Genomic DNA, 27,390 nt, shown 5'->3' with positions numbered 1-27,390 from the left:
GAATCAGCTCGCTCCTGCTCTCTGGGGAGTGAAGCAGTTCTGTCCTGCTGTGTGGGGAGTGAAGCAGCTCTCACCTGCTGTCAGGGGACTGAAGGATCTATCCTGCTCTCTGGGGAGTGAAGCAGGTCTCTCCTGCTGTCTTGGGAGTGAAGCAGCTTTATCCTGCTATCTGGGGAGTGAAGCAGCTCTCTACTGCTGTCTGGAGAGTGAAGCAGCTCTCTCATTCTTTCTGGGGAGTGAAGCGACTCCCTCCTGCTGTCTGGGGAATGAAGCAGCTCTCTGCTGCTGTCTGGAGAGTGAAGCAGCTCTCTCATTCTTTCTGGGGAGTGAAGCGAATCCCTCCTGCTGTCTGGGGTGTGAACGCTCTCTCCTGCTGTCTGGCGAGTGAAGGCTCTCTCCTGCTGTCTTGGGAGTGAAGGCTCTGTCCTGCTCTCGGGGGAGTGAAGCAGCTCTCTCCTGCAATTTGGGGAGCGAAGACCCTCTCCTGCTGTCTGGGGAATGAAGCAGCTCTCTCCTGCAATTTGGGAGGCAAAGACTCTCTCCTGCTGTCTGGGGAGTGAAGCAGCTCTCTCCTCCTGTGAGGGGAGTGAAGCAGCTCTCTCCTGTTACCTGTGGAGTGAGGAACCTCTCTCCTTCTGTCTGGGGATTAAAGCAGGTTCTCTCCTGCTGGCGGGGGAGTGAAGGCCCTCTCTTACTGTCTGGGGTGTGAAGGCTCTCTCCTGCTCTCTGGTGAGTGAAGGCTCTCTCCTGCTGTCTGGGGAGTGAAGGTTCTCTTCTGCTGACTGACTAGTGAGGCTAACTCCTGCTGTCTGGGGAATGAAGCAGCTCTCTCCTGTTATCTGGGGAGTGAAGGCTCTCTCCTGCTGTCTGGGGAGTGAGGGCAGCTCTCTCCACCTGTCTGAGGATTCAAGGCACTCTCCTGCTGTCTGGGAAGTGAAGCAGCTCTCTCTCCTGCTCTCGGGGGAATGAAGCTGTTCTCTCCTGCTGTGTGGGGAGTAAAGAAGGTCTCTGCTGCTGTCTGGGGAGTGAAGCAGCTCTCTCCTGCTGTCTGGTGAGTGAAGGCTCTCTCCTGCTGTCTGGGGTGTGAAGCAGCTCTCTCCTGCTGTCTGGGGAGTGAAGGCTCTATCCTGCTGTCTGGAGTGTGAAGCAGGTCTCTCCTGCTGTCTGGGGAGTGAAGCAGCTCTCTCCTGCTGTCTGGGGAGTGAGGGCAGCTCTCTCCACCTGTCTGAGGAGTGAAGGCTCTCTCCTGCTGTCTTGGAACTGAAGCAGCTCTCTGCTGCTATCTGGGTAGTGAAGGCTCTCTCCTGGCTGTCTGTGGAGTGAAGAAGTTCTCTGCTGCTGTCTGCGGAGTGAAGAGTCTCTCCTGCTATTTGGGTTGTGAAGCAGCTCTCCCCTGCTGTCTGGGGAGTGAAGCAGCTCTATCCTGCTGTCGGGGGAGGGAAGCAGTTCTCTGCTGCTTTCTGGGGTGTGGAGCTGTCCTCTCCTGCAGTGTGGGGAGTGAAGAAGGTCTCTCCTGCTGTCTGGTGAGTGAAGCAGTTCTCTCCTGCTGTCTGGGGAGTGAAGGCTCTATCCTGCTGTCAGGGGAGTGAAGCAGGTCTCTCCTGTTATCTGGGAAATGAAGGCTCTCATCTGCTGTCTGAGGAATGAAGCAGCTCTCTCCTACTGTCTGGGGAGTGAAGCAGCTCTCTCCTGCTGTCTGGGGAGTGAAGCAGCTCTCTCATGCTGTCTGGGGAGTGAAGCAGCTCTCTCCTGCTGTCTGGGGAGTGAAGCAGCTCTCTCATGCTGTCTGGGCAGTGAAGCAGCTCTCTCCTGCTGTCTGGGGAGTGAAGCAGCTCTCTCCTGCTGTCTGTGGAGTGAGGAACCTCTCTCTTGCTGTATGGTGAGTTAAGGCTCTCTCTTGCTGTCTGAGGAGTGAAGCAGCTCTCTCCTGCAATTTGGGGAATGAAGGCTCTCTCCTGCTGTCTGGGGAGTGAAGCAGATCTCTCCTGCTGTCTTGGGACTGAAGCAGCTCTCTCCTGCTGTCTGGGGACTGAAGCAGCTCTCTCCTGCTGTCTGGGTAGTGAAGTAGCTCTCGCCTGCTTTCTGTTGAGTGCAGGCTCTCTCCTGCTCTCAGTGGTGTGAAGGCTCTCTCCTGCTCTCTTGGGAATGAATCAGCTCCCTCCTACTGTCTGGGTAGTGAAGCAGCTCTCTCCTGCTGTCTTTGCAAAAAGCAGATCCCTCCTGCTGTCTGGGGAGTGAATCAGCTCCCTCCTGCTGTCTGAGGAGTGAAGGCTCTCTCCTGCTGTCTGGGGAGAGAAGCAGCTCTCACCTGCGCTCTGGGGAGAGAAGCAGCTCTCTCCTGCTGTTGGGGGAGTGAAGTCCCTCTTCTGCTGTCTGGGGAGTGAAACATCTCTCTGCTGGTGTCTGGGTAGTGAAGGCTCTCTCCTGCTGTCTGGGTAGTGAAGGCTCTCTGCTGCTGTCTGTGGAGTGAAGCAGTTCTGTCCTGCTGTCTGGAGAGTGAAGGCTCTATCCTGCTGTCTGGGGTGTATAGGCTCTCTCCTGCTGTCTTGGGAGTGAAGGAGGTCTCTCCTGCTTTCTTGGGAGTGAAGCAGCTCTATCCTGCTATCTGGGAGTGAAGCAGCTCTCTCATTCTTTGTGGTGAGTTAAGGCTCTCTCCTGCTGTCTGGGGAGTGAAGCAGCTCTCTCCTGCTGTCTGGGGAGTGAAGGCTCTCTCCTGCTGTCTGGGGAGTGAATCAGCTCTCACCTGCGCTCTGGGGAGAGAAGCCGCTCTCTCCTGCTGTTGGGGGAGAGAAGCAGCTCTCTCCTGTTGTTGGGCAAGTGAAGTCCCTCTTCTGCTGTCTGGGGAGTGAAACATCTCTCTGCTGGTGTCTGGGTAGTGAAGGCTCTCTCCTGCTATCTGCGGAGTGAAGCAGCTCTCTCATTCTTTCTGGTGAGGTAAGGCTCTCTCCTGCTGTCTGTGGTGTGAAGCAGCTCTCTCCTGCTGTCTGGGGAGTGAAGCAGCTCTCTCCTGCAGTCTGGGGAGTGAAGCAGCTCTCTCCTGCTGTCTGGGGAATGAAGCAGCTCTCTCCTGTTGTCTGGGGAGTGAAGGCTCTCTCCTGCTGTCTGTGTCGTGAAGGCTCTGTTCTGCTCTCTGGGGAGTGAAGCAGCTCTCTCCTGCTGTCTGGGAAATGAAGCTCTCATCTGCAGTCTGGTGAGTGAAGCAGCTCTCTCCTGCTGTCTGTGATATGAAGACACTCTCCTGCTGTCTGGGGAGTGAAGCAGCTCTCTCCTGCTGTCTGGGAAATGACGCTCTCATCTGCAGTCTGGTGAGTGAAGCAGCTCTCTCCTGCTGTCTGTGATATGAAGATTCTCTCCTGCTGTCTGGGGAGTGAAGCAGCTCTCTCCTGCAATATGCGGAGAAAAGACTCTCTCCTGCTGTCTGGGGAGAGAAGCAGCTCTCTGCTGCAATTTGGGGAGCAAAGACTCTCTCCTGCTGTCTGGGGAGTGAAGCAGCTCTCTCCTGCAATTTGGGGAGCGAAGACTCTCTCCTGCTGTCTGGGGAGAGAAGCAGCTCTCTGCTCCAATTTGGGGAGCAAAGACTCTCTCCTGCTCTCTGGGGAGTGAAGCAGCTCTCTCCTGCAATTTGGGGAGCGAAGACTCTCTCCTCCTGTGTGGGGAGTGAAGCAGCTTTCTCCTGCTGTCTGTGGAGTGAGGAACCTCTCTCCTGCTGTCTGCGGATTAAAGCAGGTTCTCTCCTGCTGGCGGGGGAGTGAAGGCTCTCTCTTGCTGTTTGGAGTGTGAAGGCTCTCTCCTGCTCACTGGCGAGTGAAGGCTCTCTCCTGCTGTCTGGGTAGTGAAGGTTCTCTCCTGCTGACTGACTAGTGAGGCTAACTCCTGCTGTCAGGGGAATGAATCAGTTCTCTCTTGTTATCTGGGGAGTGAAGGCTCTCTCCTAATGTCAAGGGAGTGAGGGCAGCTCTCTCCACCTGTCTGAGGAGTGAAGGCTCTCTCCTGCTTTCTGGGTAGTGAAGACACTCTCCTGCTGTCTGGGGAGTGAAGCAGCTCTCTCATGCTGTCTGGGGAGTGAAGCAGCTCTCTCCTGCAATTTGGGGAGCGAAGACTCTCTCCTGCTGTCTTCGGATTGAATGGTCTCTTATGCTGTCTGGGGAGAGAAGTAGCTCTCTCCTGCTTACTGGGGAGTGAAGAATCTCACTCCTGCTTTCTGGGGAGGGAAGCAGCTCTCTCCTGCTGTCTGGGGATTGAAGCAGCTCTCTCCTGTTGTCGGTGGACTGAAGCATCTCTCTCCTGCTGTCTGGGTTGTGAAGCAGCTCTCTCCTGCTCTCTGCTGAGTGAAGTCTCTCTCCTGCTGTCTTGGAAATGAATCAGCTCGCTCCTGCTGTCTGGGGAGTGAAGCAGTTGTGTCCTGCTGTGTGGGGAGTGAAGCAGCTCTCACCTGCTGTCTGGGGACTGAAGCCTCTATCCTGCTCTTTGGGGAGTGAAGCAGGTCTCTCCTGCTGTATTGGGAGTGAAGCAGCTTTATCCTGCTATCTGGGGAGTGAAGCAGCTCTCTCCTGCTGTCTGGAGAGTGAAGCAGCACTCTCATTCTTTCTGGGGAGTGAAGCGACTCCCTCCTGCTGTCTGGGGAATGAAGCAGCTCTCTGCTGCTGTCTGGAGAGTGAAGCAGCTCTCTCATTCTTTCTGGGGAGTGAAGCGAATCCCTCGTGCTGTCTGGGGTGTGAAGGCTCTCTCCTGCTGTCTTGAGAGTGAAGCCTCTGTCCTGCTCTGTGGGGAGTGAAGCAGCTCTCTCCTGCAATTTGGGGAGCAAAGACTCTCTCCTGCTGTCTGGGGAGTGAAGCAACTCTCTCCTCCTGTGTGGGGCGTGAAGCAGCTCTCTCCTGTTACCTGTGGAGTGAGGAACCTCTCTCCTTCTGTCTGGGGATTAAAGACGGTTCTCTCCTGCTGGCGGGGGAGTGAAGGCCCTCTCTTACTGTCTGGGGTGTGAAGGCTCTCTCCTGCTCTCTGGTGAGTGAAGGCTCTCTCCTGCTGTCTGGGGAGTGAAGGTTCTCTTCTGCTGACTGACTAGTGAGGCTAACTCCTGCTGTCTGGGGAATGAAGCAGCTCTCTCCTGTTATCTGGGGAGTGAAGGCTCTCTCCTGCTGTCTGGGGAGTGAGGGCAGCTCTCTCCACCTGTCTGAGGATTCAAGGCTCTCTCCTGCTGTCTGGGAAGTGAAGCAGCTCTCTCCTGCTGTCTGGTGAGTGAAGGCTCTCTCCTGCTGTCTGGGGTGTGAAGCAGCTCTCTCCTGCTGTCTGGGGAGTGAAGGCTCTATCCTGCTGTCTGGAGTGTGAAGCAGGTCTCTCCTGCTGTCTGGGGAGCGAAGCAGCTCTCTCCTGCTGTCTGGGGAGTGAGGGCAGCTCTCTCCACCTCTCTGAGGAGTGAAGGCTCACTCCTGCTGTCTTGGAACTGAAGCAGCTCTCTGCTGCTATCTGGGAAGTGAAGGCTCTCTCCTGGCTGTCTGTGGAGTGAAGAAGTTCTCTGCTGCAGTCTGCGGATTGAAGAGTCTCTCCTGCTATTTGGGTTGTGAAGCATCTCTCCCCTGCTGTCTGGGGAGTGAAGCAGCTCTATCCTGCTGTCGGGGGAGGGAAGCAGTTCTCTGCTGCTTTCTGGAGTGTGGAGCTCTTCTCTCCTGCAGTCTGGGGAGTGAAGAAGGTCTCTCCTGCTGTCTGGCGAGTGAAGCAGTTCTCTCCTGCTGTCTGGGGAGTGAAGGCTCTATCCTGCTGTCTGGGGTGTGAAGCAGGTCTCTCCTGCTGTCTGGGGAGTGAAGCAGCTCTCTCCTGCTCTCTGGGGAGTGAAGCAGCTCTCTCCTGCTCTCTGGGGAGTGAAGCGACTCCCTCCTGCTGTCTGGGGAATGAAACAGCTCTCTGCTGCTGTCTGGGTAGTGAAGCAGCTCTCTCCTGCAATTTGGGGAGCGAAGACTCTCTCCTGCTCTCTGGGGAGTGAAGCAGCTCTCTCCTGCAATTTGGGGAGCGAAGACTCTCTACTGCTGTCTGGGGAGTGAAGCATCTCTCTCCTGCTGTCTGTGGAGTGAGGAACCTCTCTCCTTCTGTCTGGGGATTTAAGCTGGTTCTCTCCAGCTGGCGGGGGAGGGAAGGCTCTCTCTTGCTGTCTGGAGTGTGAAGACTCTCTCCTGCTCTCTGGCTCTCTCCTGCTGTCTGGGGAGTGAAGATTCTCATCTGCTGACTGACTAGTGAGGCTAACTCCTGCTGTCTGGGGAATGAAGCAGCTCTCTCCTGTTTTCTGTGGAGTGAAGGCTCTCTCCTGCTGTCTGGGGACTGAAGCAGCTCTCTGCAGCTGTTTGGGTAGTGAAGGCTCACTCCTGTCTGTGCGGAGTGAAGCAGTTCTCTGCTGCTGTCTGGGGAGTGAGGGCAGCTCTCTCCACCTGTCTGAGGAGTGAAGGCTCTCTCCTGCTGTCTGGGGACTGAAGCAGCTCTCTGCAGCTGTTTGGGTAGTGAAGGCTCACTCCTGGCTGTCTGCGGAGTGAAGCAGTTCTCTGCTGCTGTCTGGGGAGTGAAGCAGCTCTCTCCTGCTGTCTGGGTTGTGAAGCAGCTCTCTCCTGTTATCTGTGGAGTGAAGGCTCTCTCCTGCTGTCTGGGGAGTGAGGGCAGCTCTTTCCACCTGTCTGAGGAGTGAAGCAGCTCTCTCCTGCTGTCTGGGGACTGAAGCAGGTGTCTCCTGTTATCTGGGAAATGAAGGCTCTCATCTGCTGTCTGAGGAATGAAGCAGCTCTCTCCTGCTGTCTGGGGAGTTAAGCAGCTCTCTCATGCTGTCTGGGGAGTGAAGCAGCTCTCTCCTGCTCTCTGGGGAGTGAAGCAGCTCTCTCATGCTGTCTGGGGAGTGAAGCAGCTCTCTCCTGCTGTCTTGGGAGTGAAGCAGCTCTCTCATGCTGTCTTGGCAGTGAAGCAGCTCTCTCCTGCTGTCTGCGGAGTGAAGCAGCTCTCTCCTGCTGTCTGTGGAGTGAGGAACCTCTCTCCTGCTGTATGGGGAGTTAAGGCTCTCTCTTGCAGTCTGGGGAGTGAAGCAGCTCTCTCCTGCAATTTGGGGAATGAAGGCTCTCTCCTGCCCTCTTGGGAGTGAAGCAGCTCTCTCCTGCTATTTGGGTTGTGAAGTAGATCTCCCCTGCTGTCTGGGGAGTGAAGCAGCTCTATCCTGCTGTCGGGGGAGGGAAGCAGTTCTCTGCTGCTTTCTGGGGTGTGGAGCTGTTCTCTCCTGCTGTGTGGGGAGCGAAGAAGGTCTCTCCTGCTGTCTGGCGAGTGAAGCAGATCTCTCCTGCTTTCTGGGGAGTGAAGGCTCTATCCTGCTGTCTGGGGAGTGAAGCAGGTCTCCCCTGTTATCTGGGAATTGAAGGCTCTCATCTGCTGTCTGAGGAATGAAGCAGCTCTCTCCTACGGTCTGGGGAGTGAAGCAGCTCTCTCATGCTTTCTGGGGAGTGAAGCAGCTCTCTCCTGCTGTTTGGGGAGTGAAGCAGCTCTCTCATGCTGTCTGGGGAGTGAAGCAGCTCTCTCCTGCTGTCTGGGGAGTGAAGCAGCTCTCTCATGCTGTCTGGGCAGTGAAGCAGCTTTCTCCTGCTGTCTGGGGAGTGAAGCAGCTCTCTCCTGCTGTCTGTGGAGTGAGGAACCTCTCTCTTGCTGTATAGGGAGTTAAGGCTCTCTCTTGCTTTCTGGGGAGTGAAGCAGCTCTCTCCTGCAATTTGGGGAATGAAGGCTCTCTCCTGCTGTCTGGGGAGTGAAGCAGCTCTCTCCTTTTGTCTTGGGACTGAAGCAGCTCTCTCCAGCTGTCTGGGGACTGAAGCAGCTCTCTCCTGCTGTCTGGGTAGTGAAGTAGCTCTCGCCTGCTTTCTGTTGAGTGCAGGCTCTCTCGTGCCCTCAGTGGTGTGAAGGCTCTCTCCTGCTCTCTTGGGAATGAATCAGCTCCCTCCTACTGTCTGGGTAGTGAAGCAGCTCTCTCCTGCTGTCTTTGCAAAAAGCAGATCCCTCCTGCTGTCTGGGGAGTGAAGCAGCTCTCTCCTGCTGTCTGGGGAGTGAAGGCTCTCTCCTGCTGTCTGGGGAGAGAAGCAGCTCTCACCTGCGCTCTGGGGAGAGAAGCAGCTCTCTCCTGCTGTTGGGGGAGTGAAGTCCCTCTTCTGCTGTCTGGGGAGTGAAACATCTCTCTGCTGGTGTCTGGGTAGTGAAGGCTCTCTCCTGCTGTCTGTGTAGTGAAGGATCTCTGCTGCTATCTGGGGAGTGAAGCAGTTCTGTCCTGCTGTCTGGGGAGTGAAGGCTCTATCCTGCTGTCTGGGGTGTATAGGTTCTCTCCTGCTGTCTGGGGATTGAAGGAGGTCTCTCCTGCTTTCTTGGGAGTGAAGCAGCTCTATCCTGCTATCTGGGGAGTGAAGCAGCTCTCTCATTCTTTGTGGTGAGTTATGGCTCTCTCCTGCTGTCTGGGGAGTGAAGGTTCTCTCCTGCTGTCTGGGGAGTGAATCAGCTCTCACCTGCGCTCTGGGGAGAGAAGCAGCTCTCTCCTGCTGTTGGGGGAGAGAAGCAGCTCTCTCCTGTTGTTGGGGAAGTGAAGTCCCTCTTCTGCTGTCTGGGGAGTGAAACATCTCTCTGCTGGTGTCTGGGTAGTGAAGGCTCTCTCCTGCTATCTGCGGAGTGAAGCAGCTCTCTCATTCTTTCTGGTGAGGTAACGCTCTCTCCTGCTGTCTGTGGTGTGAAGCAGCTCTCTCCTGCTGTCTGGGGAGTGAAGCAGCTCTCTCCTGCTGTCTGGGGAGTGAAGCAGCTCTCTCCTGCTGTCTGGGGAGTGAAGCAGCTCTCTCCTGCTGTCTGGGGAGTGAAGCGACTCCCTCCTGCTGTCTGGGGAATGAAGCAGCTCTCTCCTGTTGTCTGGGGAGTGAAGGCTCTCTCCTGCTGTCTGTGTCGTGAAGGCTCTGTTCTGCTCTCTGGGGAGTGAAGCAGCTCTCTCCTGCTGTCTGGGAAATGACGCTCTCATCTGCAGTCTGGTGAGTGAAGCAGCTCTCTCCTGCTGTCTGTGATATGAAGATTCTCTCCTGCTGTCTGGGGAGTGAAGCAGCTCTCTCCTGCAATATGCGGAGCAAAGACTCTCACCTGCTGTCTGGGGAGAGAAGCAGCTCTCTGCTGCAATCTGGGGAGCAAAGACTCTCTCCTGCTGTCTGGGTAGTGAAGCAGCTCTCTCCTGCTGTCTGGGGAGTGAAGCAGCTCTCTCCTGCAATTTGGGGAGCGAAGACTCTCTCCTCCTGTGTGGGGAGTGAAGCAGCTTTCTCCTGCTGTCTGTGGAGTGAGGAACCTCTCTCCTGCTGTCTGGGGATTAAAGCAGGTTCTCTCCTGCTGGCGGGGGAGTGAAGGCTCTCTCTTGCTGTTTGGAGGGTGAAGGCTCTCTCCTGGTCACTGGCGAGTGAAGGCTCTCTCCTGCTGTCTGGGTAGTGAAGGTTCTCTCCTGCTGACTGACTAGTGAGGCTAACTCCTGCTGTCAGGGGAATGAAGCAGTTCTCTCTTGTTATCTGGGGAGTGAAGGCTCTCTCCTGCTGTCAAGGGAGTGAGAGCAGCTCTCTCCACCTGTCTGAGGAGTGAAGGCTCTCTCCTGCTTTCTGGGTAGTGAAGGCTCTCTCCTGCTTTCTGGGTAGTGAAGACACTCTCCTGCTGTCTGGGGAGTGAAACAGCTCTCTCATGCTGTCTGGGAAATGAAGCTCTCATCTGCAGTCTGGTGAGTGAAGCAGCTCTCTCCTGCTGTCTGTGATATGAAGATTCTCTCCTGCTGTCTGGGGAGTGAAGCAGCTCTCTCCTGCAATATGCGGAGCAAAGACTCTCTCCTGCTGTCTGGGGAGAGAAGCAGCTCTCTGCTGCAATTTGGGGAGCAAAGACTCTCTCCTGCTCTCTGGGGAGTGAAGCAGCTCTCTCCTGCAATTTGGGGAGTGAAGACTCTCTCCTCCTGTGTGGGGAGTGAAGCAGCTTTCTCCTGCTGTCTGTGGAGTGAGGAACCTCTCTCCTGCTGTGTGGGTATTAAAGCAGGTTCTCTCCTGCTGGCGGGGGAGTGAAGGCTCTCTCTTGCTGTTTGGAGTGTGAAGGCTCTCTCCTGCTCACTGGCGAGTGCAGGCTCTCTCCTGCTGTCTGGGTAGTGAAGGTTCTCTCCTGCTGACTGACTAGTGAGGCTAACTCCTGCTGTCAGGGGAATGAAGCAGTTCTCTCTTGTTATCTGGGGAGTGAAGGCTCTCTCCTAATGTCAAGGGAGTGAGGGCAGCTCTCTCCACCTGTCTGAGGAGTGAAGGCTCTCTCCTGCTTTCTGGGTAGTGAAGGCTCTCTCCTGCTTTCTGGGTAGTGAAGACACTCTCCTGCTGTCTGGGGAGTGAAGCAGCTCTCTCCTGCTGTCTGGGAAATGAAGCTCTCATCTGCAGTCTGGTGAGTGAATTAGCTCTCTCCTGCTGTCTGTGATATGAAGATTCTCTCCTGCTGTCTGGGGAGTGAAGCAGCTCTCTCCTGCAATATGCGGAGCAAAGACTCTCTCCTGCTGTCTGGGGAGAGAAGCAGCTCTCTGCTGCAATTTGGGGAGCAAAGACTCTCTCCTGCTCTCTGGGGAGTGAAGCAGCTCTCTCCTGCAATTTGGGGAGCGAAGACTCTCTCCTCCTGTGTGGGGAGTGAAGCAGCTTTCTCCTGCTGTCTGTGGAGTGAGGAACCTCTCTCCTGCTGTGTGGGTATTAAAGCAGGTTCTCTCCTGCTGGCGGGGGAGTGAAGGCTCTCTCTTGCTGTTTGGAGTGTGAAGGCTCTCTCCTGCTCACTGGCGAGTAAAGGCTCTCTCCTGCTGTCTGGGTAGTGAAGGTTCTCTCCTGCTGACTGACTAGTGAGGCTAACTCCTGCTGTCATTGTAATGAAGCAGTTCTCTCTTGTTAACTGGGGAGTGAAGGCTCTCTCCTGCAGGCTAGGGAGTGAGGGCAGCTCTCTCCACCTGTCTGAGGAGTGAAGGCTCTCTCCTGCTTTCTGGGTAGTGAAGACACTCTCCTGCTGACTGGGGAGTGAATCAGCTCTCTCATGCTGTCTGGGGAGTGAAGCAGCTCTCTCCTGCAATTTGGGGAGCGAAGACTTCTCCTGCTGTCTTCGGATTGAACGGTCTCTTCTGCTGTCTGGGGAGAGAAGTAGCTCTCACCTGCTGACTGGGGAGTGAAGCATCTCACTCCTGCTGTCTGGGGAGGGAAGCAGCGCTCTCATGCTGTCTGGGGATTGAAGCAGCTCTCTCCTGTTGTCGGTGGACTGAAGCATCTCCCTCATGCTGTCTGGGTTGTGAAGCAGCACTCTCCTGCTCTCTGTTGAGTGAAGGCTCTCTCCTGCTGTCTTGGAAATGAATCAGCTCGCTCCTGCTGTGTGGGGAGTGAAGCAGTTCTGTCCTGCTGTCTGGAGAGTGAAGCAGTTCTGTCCTGCTGTGTGGGGAGTGAAGCAGCTCTCTCCTGCTGTCTGGGGAGTGAAGCAGGTTTCTCCTGCTGTCTTGGGTGCGAAGCAGCTCTATACTGCTATCTGGGGAGTGAAGCAGCTCACTCCTGCTGTCTGGAGAGTGAAGCAGCTCTCTCATTCTTTCTGGGGAGTGAAGCGACTCCCTCCTGCTGTCTGGGGAATGAAGTAGCTCTCTGCTGCAGTCTGGAGAGTGAAGCAGCTCTCTCATTCGTTCTGGGGAGTGAAGCGAATCCCTCCTGCTGTCTGGGGTGTGAAGGCTCTCCCCTGCTGTCTGGCGAGTGAAGGCTCTCTCCTGCTGTCTTGGGAGTGAAGGCTCTGTCCTGCTCTCGGGGGAGTGAAGCAGCTCTCTCCTGCAGTTTGGGGAGTGAAGACCCTCTCCTGCTGTCTGGGGAGTGAAGGTTCTCTTCTACTGACTGACTACTGAGGCTAAGTCCTGCTTTCTGGGGAATGAAGCAGCTCTCTGCTGTTATCTGGGGAGTGAAGGCTCTCTCCTGCTTTCTGGGGAGTGAGGGCAGCTCTCTCCACCTGTCTGAGGAGTGAAGGCTTTCTCCTGCTGTCTGGGGTGTGAGGCAGCTCTCTCCTGCTCTCTGGGGAGTGAAGCTCTTCTCTCCTGCTGTGTGGGGAGTAAAGAATGTCTCTGCTGCTGTCTGGGGAGTGAAGCAGCTCTCTCCTGCTGTCTGGGGAGTGAAGGCTCTCTCCTGCTGTCTGGAGTGTGAAGCAGCTCTCTCCTGATCTCTGGGGAGTGAAGCAGCTCTCTCCTGCTGTCTGAGAAGTGAAGCAGCTCTCTGCTGCTATCTGGGTAGTGAAGGCTCTCTCCTGGCTGTCTGTGGAGTGAAGAAGTTCTCTGCAGAAGTCTGGGGAATGGAGCATCTCTCTCCTGCTGTCTGGGTTGTGAAGCAGCTCTCTCCTGCTTTCTCGGTAGTGAAGGCTCTATTCTGCTGTCTGGGGACTGAAGGCTCTCTCCTGCTGAGTGGGGAGTGAAGGATCTATCCTGCTGTCTGGGGAGGGAAGCAGTTCTCTGCTGCTGTCTGGGGTGTGGAGCTGTTCTCTCCTGCTGTGTGGGGAGTGAAGAAGGTCTCTCTTGCTGTCTGGCGAGTGAAGCAGCTCTCTGCTGCTGTCTGGGTAGTGAAGGCTCTCTTCTGCTGTCTGGCGAGTGAAGGCTCTCTCCTGCTGTCTGGGGAGTGAAGGCTCTGTCCTGCTCTCTGGGCAGTGAATGCTCTCTCCTGCTGTCTGGGGAGTGAAGCAGCTCTCTCCTGCTGTCTTGGGAGTGAAGCAGCTTTATCCTGCTATCTGGGGAGTGAAGCAGCTCTCTCCTGCTGTCTGGAGAGTGAAGCAGCTCTCTCATTCTTTCTGGGGAGTGAAGCGACTCCCTCCTGCTGTCTGGGGAATGAAGCAGCTCTCTGCTGCTGTCTGGAGAGTGAAGCAGCTCTCTCATTCTTTCTGGGGAGTGAAGTGAATCCCTCCTGCTGTCTGGGGTGTGAAGGCTCTCTCCTGCTGTCTGGCGAGTGAAGGCTCTCTCCTGCTGGCTTGGGAGTGAAGGCTCTGTCCTGCTCTCTGGGGAGTGAAGCAGCTCTCTCCTGCAATTTGGGAGCAAAGACTCTCTCCTGCTGTCTGGGAAGTGAAGCAACTCTCTCCTCCTGTGTGGGGAGTGAAGCAGCTCTCTCCTGTTACCTGTGGAGTGAGGAACCACTCTCCTTCTGTCTGGGGATTAAAGCAGGTTCTCTCCTGCTGGCGGGGGATGAAGGCTCTCTCTTACTGTCTGGGGTGAGAAGGCTCTCTCCTGCTCTCTGGTGAGTGAAGGCTCTCTCCTGCTGTCTGGGGAGTGAAGCAACTCTCTCCTCCTGTGTGGGGAGTGAAGCAGCTCTCTCCTGTTACCTGTGGAGTGAGGAACCACTCTCCTTCTGTCTGGGGATTAAAGCAGGTTCTCTCCTGCTGGCGGGGGATGAAGGCTCTATCTTACTGTTTGGGGTGAGAAGGCTCTCTCCTGCTCTCTGGTGAGTGAAGGCTCTCTCCTGCTGTCTGGGGAGTGAAGGTTCTCTTCTGCTGACTGACTAGTGAGGCTAACTCCTGCTGTCTGGGGAATGAAGCAGCTCTCTCCTGTTATCTGGGGAGTGAAGGCTCTCTCCTGCTGTCTGGGGACTGAAGCAGACCTCTCCTTCTGTCTGGGGAGTGAAGGCTCTATCCTGCTGTCTGGAATGTGAAGCAGCTCTCTCCTGCTGTCTGAGGAGTGAAGCAGCTCTCTCCTGCTGTCTGGGGAGTGAAGAGCCCTCTCCTGCTGTCTGGGGAGTGAAGCAGCTGTCTCCTGCTCTCTGGGTAGTGAAGCAGCTCTCTCCTGCTGTCTGGGGAGTGAAGCAGCTCTCTCCTGCTTTATGGGGAGTGAGGGCAGCTCTCTCCACCTGTCTGAGGAGTGAAGGCTCTCTCCTGCTGTCTTGGAACTGAAGCAGCTCTCTGCTGCTATCTGGGTAGTGAAGGCTCTCTCCTGGCTGTCTGTGGAGTGAAGAAGTTCTCTGCTGCTGTCTGGGGAGTGAAGAGTCTCTCCTGCTGTTTGGGTTGTGAAGCAGCTCTCCCCTTCTGTCTGGGGAGTGAAGCAGCTCTATCGTGCTGTCGGGGGAGGGAAGCAGTTCTCTGCTGCTTTCTGGGGTGTGGAGCTGTTCTCTCCTGCTGTGTGGGGAGTGAAGAACGTCTCTCCTGCTGTCTGGCGAGTGAAGCAGTTCTCTCCTGCTGTCTGGGGAGTGAAGGCTCTATCCTGCTGTCTGGGGAGTGAAGCAGCTCTCTCCTGCTGTCTGGGGAGTGAAGCAGCTCTCTCCTGCTCTCTGGGGAGTGAAGCGACTCCCTCCTGCTGGTTGGGGAATGAAACAGCTCTCTCCTGCTGTCTGGCGAGTGAAGGCTCTGTCCTTTTCTCTGGCAGTGAATGCTCTCTCTTGCTCTCTGGGAAGTGAAGCAGCTCTCTCCTGCTGTCTGGGGAGTGAAGCAGCTCTCTCGTGCAATTTGGGGAGCGAAGACTCTCTCCTGCTCTCTGGAGAGTGAGGCAGCTCTCTCCTGCTGTCTGGGGAGTGAAGAGCTCTCTCCTGCTGTCTGGGGAGTGAAGCAGCTCTCTCCTGCTCTCTGGGGAGTGAAGCAGCTCTCTCCTGCTGTCTGGGGAGTGAAGCAGCACTCTCCTGCTTTCTGGGGAGTGAGGGCAGCTCTCTCCACCTGTCTGAGGAGTGAAGGCTCTCTCCTGCTGTCTTGGAACTGAAGCAGCTCTCTGCTGCTATCTGGGTGTTGAAGGCTCTCTCCTGGCTGTCAGTGGAGTGAATAAGTTCTCTGCTGCTGTCTGGGGAGTGAAGAGTCTCTCCTGCTGTTTGGGTTGAAACACAGCTCTCTCCTGCTGTCTGCGGAGTGAAGGCTCTATCCTGCTGTCTGGGGTGTGAAGCAGGTCTCTCCTGCTGTCTGGGGAGTGAAGCAGCTCTCTCCTGCTGTCTGGGGAGTGAAGCAGCTCTCTCCTGCTCTCTGCGGAGTGAACCGACTCCCTCATGCTGTCTGGGGAATGAAGCAGCTCTCTGCTGCTGTCTTGGTAGTGATGGCTCTCTCCTGCTGTCTGGCGAGTGAAGGCTCTCTCCTGCTGTCTGGGGAAGTGAAGGCTCTGTCCTGCTCTCTGGGCAGTGAATGCTCTCTCCTGCTCTCTGGGGAGTGAAGCAGCTCTCTCCTGTTGTCTGGGGATTGAAGCAGCTCTCTCCTGCAATTTGGGGAGCGAAGACTCTCTCCTGCTCTCTGGGGAGTGAAGCAGCTCTCTCCTGTTGTCTGGGGATTGAAGCAGCTCTCTCCTGCAATTTGGGGAGCGAAGACTCTCTCCTGCTCTCTGGGGAGTGAAGCAGCTCTCTCCTGCAATTTGGGGAGCGAGGACTCTCTCCTGCTGTCTGGGGAGTGAAGCAACTCTCTCCTGCTGTCTGTGGAGTGAGGAACCTCTCTCCTTCTGTCTGGGGATTAAAGCTGGTTCTCTCCTGCTGGCGGAGAAGGGAAGGCTCTCTCTTGCTGTCTGGAGTGTGAAGACTCTATCCTGCTCTCTGGCGAGTGAATGCTCTCTCCTGCTGTCTGGGGAGTTAAGGTTCTCATCTGCTGACTGACTAGTGAGGCTAACTCCTGCTGTCTGGGGAATGAAGCAGCACTCTCCTGTTTTCCGTGGAGTGAAGGCTCTCTCCTGCTGTCAGGGGAGTGAGGGCAGTTCTTTCCAACTGTCTGAGGAGTGAAGGCTCTCTCCTGCTGTCTGGAGACTGAAGCAGCTCTCTGCTGCTATCTGGGTAGTGAAGGCTCTCTCCTGGCTGTCTGTGAAGTGAAGAAGTTCTCTGCAGAAGTCTGGGGAGTGGAGCATCTCTCTCCTGCTGTCTGGGTTGTGAAGCAGCTCTCTCCTGCTGTCTGGGAATTGAAGCAGCTCTCTCCTGCTGTCTGGGTAGTGAAGGCTCTATCCTGCTCTCTGGGGACTGAAGGCTCTCTCCTGCTGTCTGGGGAGTGAAGGATCTATCCTGCTGTCTGGGGACTGAAGCAGCTCTCTGCTGCTATCTGGGTAGTGAAGGCTCTCTCCTGGCTGTCTGTGAAGTGAAGAAGTTCTCTGCAGAAGTCTGGGGAGTGGAGCATCTCTCTCCTGCTGTCTGGGTTGTGAAGCAGCTCTCTCCTGCTGTCTGGGAATTGAAGCAGCTCTCTCCTGCTGTCTGGGTAGTGAAGGCTCTATCCTGCTCTCTGGGGACTGAAGGCTCACTCCTGCTGTGTGGGGAGTGAAGGATCTATCCTGCTGTCTGGGGAGGGAAGCAGTTCTCTGCTGCTGTCTGGGGTGTGGAGCTGTTCTCTCCTGCTGTGTGGGGAGTGAAGTAGGTCTCTCCTGCTGTCTGGCGAGTGAAGCAGCTCTCTCCTGCTGTCTGGGGATTGAAGGCTCTATCCTGCTGTCTGGGGTGTGAAGCAGGTCTCTCCTGCTGTCTGGGGAGTGAAGCAGCTCTCTCCTGCTGTCTGGGGAGTGAAGCAGCTCTCTCCTGCTCTCTGCGGAGTGAAGCGACTCCCTCATGCTGTCTGGGGAATGAAGCAGCTCTCTGCTGCTGTCTGGGTAGTGAAGGCTCTCTTCTGCTGTCTGGCGAGTGAAGGCTCTCTCCTGCTGTCTGGGGAGGGAAGGCTCTGTCCTGCTCTCTGGGCAGTGAATGCTCTCTCCTGCTCTCTGGGGAGTGAAGCAGGTCTCTCCTGCTGTCTTGGGAGTGAAGCAGCTTTATCCTGCTATCTGGGGAGTGAAGCAGCTCTCTCCTGCTGTCTGGAGAGTGAAGCAGCTCTCTCATTCTTTCTGGGGAGTGAAGCGACTCCCTCCTGCTGTCTGGGGAATGAAGCAGCTCTCTGCTGCTGTCTGGAGAGTGAAGCAGCTCTCTCATTCTTTCTGGGGAGTGAAGTGAATCCCTCCTGCTGTCTGGCGAGTGAAGGCTCTCTCCTGCTGTCTTGGGAGTGATGGCTCTGTCCTGCTCTCGGGGGAGTGAAGCAGCTCTCTCCTGCAATTTGGGCAGCGAAGACTCTCTCCTGCTGTTTGGGGAGTGAAGCAGCTCTCTCCTGCAATTTGGGGAGCAAAGACTCTCACCTGCTGTCTGGGGAGTGAAGCAACTCTCTCCTCCTGTGTGGGGAGTGAAGCAGATCTCTCCTGTTACCTGTGGAGTGAGGAACCTCTCTCCTTCTGTCTGGGGATTAAAGCAGGTTCTCTCCTGCTGGCGTGGGAGTGAAAACTCTCTCTTACTGTCTGGGGTGTGAAGGCTCTCTCCTGCTCTCTGGTGAGTGAAGGCTGTCTCCTGCTGTCTGGGGAGTGAAGGTTCTCTTCTGCTGACTGACTAGTGAGGCTAACTCCTGCTGTCTGGGGAATGAAGCAGCTCTCTCCTGTTATCTGGGGAGTGAAGCAGCTCTCCCCTGCTGTCTGGTGAGTGAAGGCTCTCTCCTGCTGTCTGGGGAGTGAAGCAGGTCTCTCCTGCAGTCTGGGGACTGAATTGCTCTCTCCTGCTGTCTGGGGAGTGAATCAGCTCTCTCCTGCTCTCTGGGGAGTGAAGCAGCTCTCTCCTGCTGTCTGGGGAGTGAAGCAGCTCTCTCCTGCTTTCTGGGGAGTGAGGGCAGCTCTCTCCACCTGTCTGAGGAGTGAAGGCTCTCTCATGCTGTCTTGGAACTGAAGCAGCTCTCTGCTGCTATCTGGGTAGTGAAGGCTCTCTCCTGGCTGTCTGTGGAGTGAATAAGTTCTCTGCTGCTGTCTGGGGAGTGAAGAGTCTCTCCTGCTGTTTGGGTTGTGAAGCAGCTCTCTCCTGCTGTCTGGGGAGTGAAGGCTCTATCCTGCTGTCTGGGGTGTGAAGCAGGTCTCTCCTGCAGTCTGGGGATTGAAGCAGCTCTCTCCTGCTGTGTGTGGTGTGAAGCAGCTCTCTCCTGCTCTCTGCGGAGTGAAGCGACTCCCTCATGCTGTCTGGGGAATGAAGCAGCTCTCTGCTGCTGTCTGGGTAGTGAAGGCTCTCTCATGCTGTCTGGGAAGTGAAGGCTCTGTCCTGCTCTCTGGGCAGTGAATGCTCTCTCCTGCTGTCTGGGTAGTGAAGCAGCTCTCTCCTGCTGTCTGGGGAGTGAAGCAGCTCTCTCCTGCAATTTGGGGAGCGAAGACTCTCTCCTGCTCTCTGGGGAGTGAAGCAGCTCTCTCCTGCAATTTGGGGAGCGAAGACTCTCTCCCGCTCTCTGGGGAGTGAAAAGGCTCTCTCCTGCTGTCTGTGGAGTGAGGAACCTCTCTCCCTCTGTCTGGGGATTAAAGCTGGTTCTCTCCTGCTGGCGGAGAAGGGAAGGCTCTCTCTTGCTTTCTGGAGTGTGAAGACTCTCTCCTGATCTCTGGCGAGTGAATGCTCTCACCTGCTGTCTGGGGAGTGAAGGTTCTCATCTGCTGACTGACTAGTGAGGCTAACTCCTGCTGTCTGGGGAAGGAAGCAGCTCTCTCCTGTTTTCTGTGGAATGAAGGCTCTCTCCTGCTGTCTGGGGAGTGAGGGCAGCTCTTTCCACCTGTCTGAGGAGTGAAGGCTCTCTCCTGCTGTCTGGGGACTGAAGCAGCTCTATGCAGCTGTTTGGGTAGTGAAGGCTCACTCCTGGCTGTCCGGGGAGTGAAGCAGCTCTCTCATTCTTTCTGGGTTGTGAAGTGACTCCCTCCTGCTGTCTGAGGAATGAAGCAGCTCTCTGCTGCTGTCTGCAGAGTGAAGCAGCTCTCTCATTATTTCTGGGGAGTGAAGCGAATCCCTCCTGCTGTCTGGGGTGTGAAGGCTCTCTCCTGCTGTCTGGCGAGTGAAGGCTCTCTCCTGCTGTCTTGGGAGTGAAGGCTCTGTCCTGCTCTGTGGGGAGTGAAGCAGCTCTCTCCTGCAATTTGGGGAGCGAAGACCCTCTCCTGCTGTGTGGGGAGTGAAGCAGCTCTCTCCTGCAATTTGGGGAGCAAAGACTCTCTCCTCCTGTGTGGGGGGTGAAGCAGCTCTCTCCTGTTACCTGTGGAGTGAGGAACCTCTCCGGGGAGTGAGGGCAGCTCTTTCCACCTGTCTGAGGAGTGAAGCAGCTCTCTCCTGCTGTCTGGGGAGTGAAGCAGGTCTCTCCTGTTATCTGGGAAATGAAGGCTCTCATCTGCTGTCTGAGGAATGAAGCAGCTCTCTCCAACTGTCTGGGGAGTGAAGCAGCTCTCTCATGCTGTCTGGGGAGTGAAGCAGCTCTCTCCTGCTGTCTGGGGAGTGAAGCAGCTCTCTCATGCTGTCTGGGGAGTGAAGCAGCTCTCTCCTGCTGTCTGGGGAGTGAAGCAGCTCTCTCATGCTGTCTGGGCTTTGAAGCAGCTCTCTCCTGCTGTCTGGGGAGTGAAGCAGCTCTCTCCTGCTGTCTGTGGAGTGAGGAACCTCTCTCCTGCTGTATGGGGAGTTAAGGCTCTCTCTTGCTGTCTGGTGAGTGAAGCAGCTCTCTCCTGCAATTTGGGGAATGAAGGCTCTCTCCTGCTGTCTGGGGAGTGAAGCAGCTCTCTCCTGCTGTCTTGGGACTGAAGCAGCTCTCTCCTGCTGTCTGGGGACTGAAGCAGCTCTCTCCTGCTGTGTGGGGAGTGAAGCAGCTCTCTCCTGCTGTCTTGGGACTGAAGCAGCTCTCTCCTGCTGGCTGGGGACTGAAGCAGCTCTCTCCTGCTGTCTGGGTAGTGAAGTAGCTCTCACCTGCTTTCTGCTTAGTGCAGGCTCTCTCCTGCTCTCAGTGGTGTGAAGGCTCTCTCCTGCTCTCTTGGGAATGAATCAGCTCCCTCCTACTGTCTGGGTAGTGAAGCAGCTCTCTCCTGCTGTCTGGGTTGTGAAGCTGTTCTCTCCTTTCTGGGTGTGAAGGCTCTCTCCTGCTGTCTGGGGACTGGAGGCTCTCTCCTGCCTTCTGGTGACTGAAACATCTCTCTCCTGCTGTCTTGCGTGTGAAGCTGCTCCCTCCTGCTGTCTGGGGTGTGTAGCAGCTCTCTCCTGCTTTCTGGGGTGTGAAGGCTCTCTCCTGCTGTCTGGGCAAAAAGCAGCTCCCTCCTGCTGTCTGCGGACTGAAGGCACTCTCCTGCTGTCTCGTGACTGAAGTAGCTCTCTCCTGCTGTCTTGCGAGTGCAGCAGTTCTCTCCTGCTATCTGAAGAGTGAAGCAGCTCTCTCCTGCTGTCTGGGGAGAGAAGCAGCTCTCACCTGCGCTCTGGGGAGAGAAGCAGCTCTCTCCTGCTGTTGGGGGAGTGAAGTCCCTCTTCTGCTGTCTGGGGAGTGAAACATCTCTCTGCTGGTGTCTGGGTAGTGAAGGCTCTATCCTGCTGTCCGGGGTCTATAGGCTCTCTCCTGCTGTCTTGGGAGTGAAGGAGGTCTCTCCTGCTTTCTTGGGAGTGAAGCAGCTCTATCCTGCTATCTGGGGAGTGAAGCAGCTCTCTCATTCTTTGTGGTGAGTTAAGGCTCTCTCCTGCTGTCTGGGGAGTGAAGCAGCTCTCTCCTGCTGTCTGGGGAGTGATGGCTCTCTCCTGCTGTCTGGGGAGTGAATCAGCTCTCACCTGCGCTCTGGGGAGAGAAGCAGCTCTCTCCTGCTGTTGGGGGAGAGAAGCAGCTCTCTCCTGTTGTTGGGGGAGTGAAGTCCGTCTTCTGCTGTCTGGGGAGTGAAACATCTCTCTGCTGGTGTCTGGGTAGTGAAGGCTCTCTCCTGCTATCTGCGGAGTGAAGCAGCTCTCTCATTCTTTCTGGTGAGGTAAGGCTCTCTCCTGCTGTCTGTGGTGTGAAGCAGCTCTCTCCTGCTGTCTGGGGAGTGAAGCAGCTCTCTCCTGCAATATGCGGAGCAAAGACTCTCTCCTGCTATCTGGGGAGTGAAGGATCTCTCCTGCTGTCTGGGTAGTGAAGCAGCTCTCTCCTGCTGTCTGGGGAGAGAAGCAGCTCTCTGCTGCAATTTGGGGAGCAAAGACTCTCTCCTGCTCTCTGGGGAGTGAAGCAGCTCTCTCCTGCAATTTGGGGAGCGAAGACTCTCTCCTGCTGTCTGGGGAGTGAAGCAGCTTTCTCCTGCTGTCTGTGGAGTGAGGAACCTCTCTCCTGCTGTCTGGGGATTAAACCATGTTCTCTCCTGCTGGCGGCGGAGTGAAGGCTCTCTCCTGCTCAATGGCGAGTGAAGGCTCTCTCCTGCTGACTGGGTAGTGAAGGTTCTCTTCTGCTGACTGACTAGTGAGGCTAACTCCTGCAGTCTGGGGAATGAAACAGCTCTCTCTTGTTATCTGTGGAGTGAAGGCACTCTCCTGCTTTCTGGGTAGTGAAGACACTCTCCTGCTGTCTGGGGAGTGAAGCAGCTCTCTCATGCTGTCTGGGGAGTGAAGCAGCTCTCTCCTGCAATTTGGGGAGCGAAGACTCTCTCCTGCTGTCTTCGGATTGAATGGTCTCTTCTGCTGTCTGGGGAGAGAAGTAGCTCTCTCCTGCTGACTGGGGAGTGAAGCATCTCACTCCTGCTGTCTGGGGAGGGAAGCAGCTCTCTCATGCTGTCTGGGGATTGAAGCAGCTCTCTCCTGTTGTCGGTGGACTGAAGCATGTCTCTCCTGCTGTCTGGGTTGTGAAGCAGCTCTCTCCTGCTCTCTGTTGAGTGAAGGCTCTCTCCTGCTGTCTTGGGAATGAATCAGCTCGCTCCTGCTGTCTGGGGAGTGAAGCAGTTCTGTCCTGCTGTCTGGGGAGTGAAGCAGTTCTGTCCTGCTGTGTGGGGAGTGAAGCAGCTCTCTCCTGCTGTCTGGGGACTGAAGGCTCTATCCTGCTGTCTGGTGAGTGAAGCAGGTCTCTCCTGCTGTCTTGGGTGTGAAGCAGCTCTATCCTGCTATCTGGGGAGTGAAGCAGCTCTCTCCTGCTGTCTGGAGAGTGAAGCAGCTCTCTCATTCTTTCTGGGGAAAGAAGCGATTCCCTCCTGCTGTCTGGGGAATGAAGTAGCTCTCTGCTGCTGTCTGGAGAGTGAAGCAGCTCTCTCATTCTTTCTGGGGAGTGAAGCGAATCCCTCCTGCTGTCTGGGGTGTGAAGGCTCTCCCCTGCTGTCTTGCGAGTGAAGGCTCTCTCCTGCTGTCTTGGGAGTGAAGGCTCTGTCCTGCTCTCTGGGGAGTGAAGCAGCTCTCTCCTGCAGTTTGGGGAGTGAAGACCCTCTCCTGCTGTCTGGGGAGTGAAGGTTCTCTTCTGCTGACTGACTAGTGAGGCTAACTCCTGCTGTCTGGGGAATGAAGCAGCTCTCTCCTGTTATCTGGGGAGTGAAGGCTCTCTCCTGCTGTCTGGGGAGTGAGGGCAGCTCTCTCCACCTGTCTGAGGAGTGAAGGCTTTCTCCTGCTGTCTGGGGTGTGAGGCAGCTCTCTCCTGCTCTCTGGGGAGTGAAGCTCTTCTCTCCTGCTGTGTGGGGAGTAAAGAATGTCTCTGCTGCTGTCTGGGGAGTGAAGCAGCTCTCTCCTGCTCTCTGGTGAGTGAAGGCTCTCTCCTGCTGTCTGGAGTGTGAAGCAGCTCTCTCCTGATCTCTGGGGAGTGAAGCAGCTCTCTCCTGCTGTCTGAAGAGTGAAGCAGCTCTCTGCTGCTATCTGGGTAGTGAATGCTCTCTCCTGGCTATCTGTGGAGTGAAGACGTTCTCTGCAGAAGTCTGGGGAGTGAAGCAGCTCTCTCCTGCTGTCTGGGTTGTGAAGCAGCTCTCTCCTGCTGTCTGGGTAGTGAAGGCTCTATCCTGCTGTCTGGGGACTGAAGGCTCTCTCCTGCTGTGTGGGGAGTGAAGGATCTATCCTGCTGTCTGGGGAGGGAAGCAGTTCTCTGCTGCTGTCTGGGGTGTGGAGCTGTTCTCTCCTGCTGTGTGGGGAGTGAAGAAGGTCTCTCCTGCTGTCTGGCGAGTGAAGCAGCTCTCTCCTGTAATCTGGGAGTGAAGGCTCTCTCCTGCTGTCTGGGGAGTGTGGGCAGCTCTCTCCACCTGTCTGACGAGTGAAGGCTTTCTCCTGCTGTCTGGGGTGTGAGGCAGCTCTCTCCTGCTCTCTGGGGAGTGAAGCTGTTCTCTCCTGCTGTGTGGGGATTAAAGAATGTCTCTGCTGCTGTCTGGGGAGTGAAGCAGCTCTCTCCTGCTGTCTGGGGAGTGAAGGCTCTCTCCTGCTGTCTGGAGTGTAAAGCAGCTCTCTCCTGATCTCTGGGGAGTGAAGCAGCTCTCTCCTGCTGTCTGGGGAGTGAAAAAGCTCTCTCCTGCTGTCTGGGGATTGAGGGCAGCTCTCTCCACCTGTCTGAGGAGTGAAGCAGCTCTCTTCTGCTATCTGGGTAGTGAAGGCTCTCTCCTGGCTGTCTGTGGAATGAAGAAGTTCTCTGCAGAAGTCTGGGGAGTGGAGCATCTCTCTCCTGCTGTCTGGGTTGTGAAGCAGCTCTCTCCTGCTGTCTGGGAAGTGAAGCAGCTCTCTCCTGCTGTCTGGGTAGTGAAGGCTCTATCCTGCTGTCTGGGGACTGAAGGCTCTCTCCTGCTGTGTGGGGAGTGAAGGATCTATCCTGCTGTTTGGGGAGGGAAGCAGTTCTCTGGTGCTGTCTGGGGTGTGGAGCTGTTCTCTCCTGCTGTGTGGGGAGTGAAGTAGGTCTCTCCTGCTGTCTGGCGAGTGAAGCAGCTCTCTCCTGCTGTCTGGGGAGTGAAGGCTCTATCCTGCTGTCTGGGATGTGAAGCAGGTCTCTCCTGCTGTCTGGGGAGTGAAGCAGCTCTCTCCTGCTGTCTGGGGAGTGAAGCAGCTCTCTCCTGCTCTCTGCGGAGTGAAGCGACTCCCTCATGCTGTCTGGGGAATGAAGCAGCTCTCTCCTGCTGTCTGGGGAGTGAAGCAGCTCTCTCCTGCTCTCTGCGGAGTGAAGCGACTCCCTCATGCTGTCTGGGGAATGAAGCAGCTCTCTGCTGCTGTCTGGGTAGTGAAGGTTCTATCCTGCTGTCTGGCGAGTGAAGGCTCTCTGCTGCTGTCTGGGGAGTGAAGGCTCTGTCCTGCTCTCTGGGCTGCGAATGCTCTCTCCTGCTCTCTGGGGACTGAAGCAGCTCTCTCCTGCTGTCTTGGGAGTGAAGCAGCTTTATCCTGCTATCTGGGGAGTGAAGCAGCTCTCTCCTGCTGTCTGGAGAGTGAAGCAGCTCTCTCATTATTTCTGGGGAGTGAAGCGACTCCCTCCTGCTGTCTGGGGAATGAAGCAGCTCTCTCCTGCTGTCTGGCGAGTGAAGGCTCTCTCCTGCTGTCTTGGGAGTGAAGGCTCTGTCCTGCTCTCTGGGGAGTGAAGCAGCTCTCTCCTGCAATTTGGGGAGCGAAGACCCTCTCCTGCTGTGTGGGGAGTGAAGCAGCTCTCTCCTGCAATTTGGGGAGCAAAGACTCTCTCCTGCTGTCTGGGGAGTGAAGCAACTCTCTCCTCCTGTGTGGGGAGTGAAGCAGCTCTCTCCTGTTACCTGTGGAGTGAGGAACCTCTCTCCTTCTGTCTGGGGATTAAAGCAGGTTCTCTCCTGCTGGCGGGGGAGTGAAGGCTCTCTCTTACTGTCTGGGTTGTGAAGGCTCTCTCCTGCTCTCTGGTGAGTGAAGGCTCTCTCCTGCTTTCTGGGGAGTGAAGGTTCTCTTCTGCTGACTGACTAGTGAGGCTAACTCCTGCTGTCTGGGGAATGAAGCAGCTCTCTCCTGTTATCTGGGGAGTGAAGGCTCTCTCCTGCTGTCTGGGGAGTGAGGGCAGCTCTCTCCACCTGTCTGAGCAGTGAAGGCTCTCTCCTGCTGTCTGGGAAGTGAAGCAGCTCTCTCCTGCTGTCTGGGGAGTGAGGGCAGCTCTCTCCACCTGTCTGACGAGTGAAGGCTTTCTCCTGCTGTCTGGGGTGTGAGGCAGCTCTCTCCTGCTCTCTGGGGAGTGAAGCTGTTCTCTCCTGCTGTGTGGGGAGTAAAGAATGTCTCTGCTGCTGTCTGGGGAGTGAAGCAGCTCTCTCCTGCTCTCTGGGGAGTGAAGGCTCTCTCCTGCTGTCTGGAGTGTGAAGCAGCTCTCTCCTGCTCTCTGGGGAGTGAAACAGCTCTCTCCTGCTGTCTGGGGAGTGAAAACGCTCTCTCCTGCTGTCTGGGGAGTGAGGGCAGCTCTCTCCACCTGTCTGAAGAGTGAAACAGCTCTCTGCTGCTATCTGCAGCTCTCTGCTGGGTAGTGAAGGCTCTCTCCTGGCTGTCTGTGGAATGAAGAAGTTCTCTGCAGAAGTCTGGGGAGTGGAGCATCTGTCTCCTGCTGTCTGGGTTGTGAAGCAGCTCTCTCCTGCTGTCTGGGAAGTGAAGCAGCTCTCTCCTGCTGTCTGGGTAGTGAAGGCTCTATACTGCTGTCTGGGGACTGAAGGCTCTCTCCTGCTGTGTGGGGAGTGAAGGATCTATCCTGCTGTCTGGGGAGGGAAGCAGTTCTCTGGTGCTGTCTGGGGTGTGGAGCTGTTCTCTCCTGCTGTGTGGGGAGTGAAGTAGGTCTCTCCTGCTTCTGGCGAGTGAAGCAGCTCTCTCCTGCTGTCTGGGGAGGGAAGTCTCTATCCTGCTGTCTGGGGTGTGAAGCAGGTCTCTCCTGCTGTCTGGGGAGTGAAGCAGCTCTCTCCTGCTGTCTGGGGAGTGAAGCAGCTCTCTCCTGCTCTCTGCGGAGTGAGGCGACTCCCTCATGCTGTCTGGGGAATGAAGCAGCTCTCTGCTGCTGTCTGGGTAGTGAAGGCTCTCTCCTGCTGTCTGGCGACTGAAGGCTCTCTCCTGCTGTCTGGGGAGTGAAGGCTCTGTCCTTCTCTCTGGGCAGTGAATGCTCTCTCCTGCTCTCTGGGGAGTGAATCAGCTCTCTCCTGCTGTCTTGGGAGTGAAGCAGGCTTATCCTGCTATCTGGGGAGTGAAGCAGCTCTCTCCTGCCTCTCTGGAGAGTGAATTAGCTCTCTCATTCTTTCTGGGGAGTGAAGCGACTCCCTCCTGCTGTCTGGGGAATGAAGCAGCTCTCTGCTGCTGTCTGGAGAGTGAAGCAGCTCTCTCATTCTTTCTGGGGAGTGAAGCGAATCCCTCCTGCTGTCTGGGGTGTGAAGGCTCTCTCCTGCTGTCTGGCGAGTGAAGGCACTCTCCTGCTGTCTTGGGAGTGAAGGCTCTGTCCTGCTCTCTGGGGAATGAAGCAGCTCTCTCCTGCAATTTGGGGAGCGAAGACCCTCTCCTGCTGTGTGGGGAGTGAAGCAGCTCTCTCCTGCAATTTGGGGAGCAAAGACTCTCTCCTGCTGTCTGGGGAGTGAAGCAGCTCTCTCCTGCAATTAGGGGAGCGAAGACTCTCTCCTGCTCTCTGGGAGGTGAAGCAGCTATCTCCTGCAATTTGGGGAGCGAAGACTCTCTCCTGCTGTCTGGGGAGTGAAGCAACTCCCTCCTCCTGTGTGGGGAATGAAGCAGCTCTCTCCTGTTACCTGTGGAGTGAGGAACCTCTCTCCTTCTGTCTGGGGATTAAAGCAGGTTCTCTCCTGCTGGCGGGGGTGTGAAGGCTCTCTCTTACTGTCTGGGGTGTGAAGGCTCTCTCCTGCTCTCTGGTGAGTGAAGGCTCTCTCCTGCTGTCTGGGGAGTGAAGGTTCTCTTCTGCTGACTGACTAGTGAGGCTAACTCGTGCTGTCTGGGGAATGAAGCAGCTCTCTCCTGTTATCTGGGGAGTGAAGGCTCTCTCCTGCTGTCTGGGGAGTGAGGGCAGCTCTCTCCACCTGTCTGAGGAGTGAAGGCTCTCTCCTGCTGTCTGGGAAGTGAAGCAGCTCTCTCCTGCTGTCTGGGGAGTGAAGCTGTTCTCTCCTGCTGTGTGGGGAGTAAAGAAGGTCTCTGCTGCTGTCTGGGGAGTGAAGCAGCTCTCTCCTGCTGTTTGGTGAGTGAAGGCTCTCTCCTGCTGTCTGGGGAGTGAAGCAGCTCTCTCCTGCTGTCTGGGGAGTGAAGTCTCTATCCTGCTGTCTGGAGTGTGAAGCAGGTCTGTCCTGCTGTCTGAGGAGTGAAGCAGCTCTCTCCTGCTGTCTGGGGAGTGAAGAGCTCTCTCCTGCTGTCTGGGGAGTGAAGCAGCTCTATCCTGCTCTCTGGGGAGTGAAGCAGCTCTCTCCTGCTGTCTGGGGAGTGAAGCAGCTCTCTCCTGCTTTATGGGGAGTGAGGGCAGCTCTCTCCACCTGTCTGAGGAGTGAAGGCTCTCTCCTGCTGTCTTGGAACTGAAGCAGCTCTCTGCTGCTATCTGGGGAGTGAAGACTCTCTCCTGGCTGTCTGTGGAGTGAATAAGTTCTCTGCTGCTGTCTGGGGAGTGAAGAGTCTCTCCTGCTGTTTGGGATGTGAAGCAGCTCTCCCCTTCTGTCTGGGGAGTGAAGCAGCTCTATCCTGCTGTCGAGGGAGGGAAGCAGTTCTCTGCTGTTTTCTGGGGTGTGGAGCTGTTCTCTCCTGCTGTGTGGGGATTGAAGAATGTCTCTCCTGCTGTCTGGCGAGT

The sequence above is a fragment of the Carcharodon carcharias genome, chromosome 4, assembly GCF_017639515.1.
Source record: "Carcharodon carcharias isolate sCarCar2 chromosome 4, sCarCar2.pri, whole genome shotgun sequence".
NCBI classification, from domain to species: domain Eukaryota; kingdom Metazoa; phylum Chordata; class Chondrichthyes; order Lamniformes; family Lamnidae; genus Carcharodon; species Carcharodon carcharias.
The sequence above is the reverse complement of the archived record's forward strand: the minus strand, read 5'-3'. Positions refer to the sequence as shown.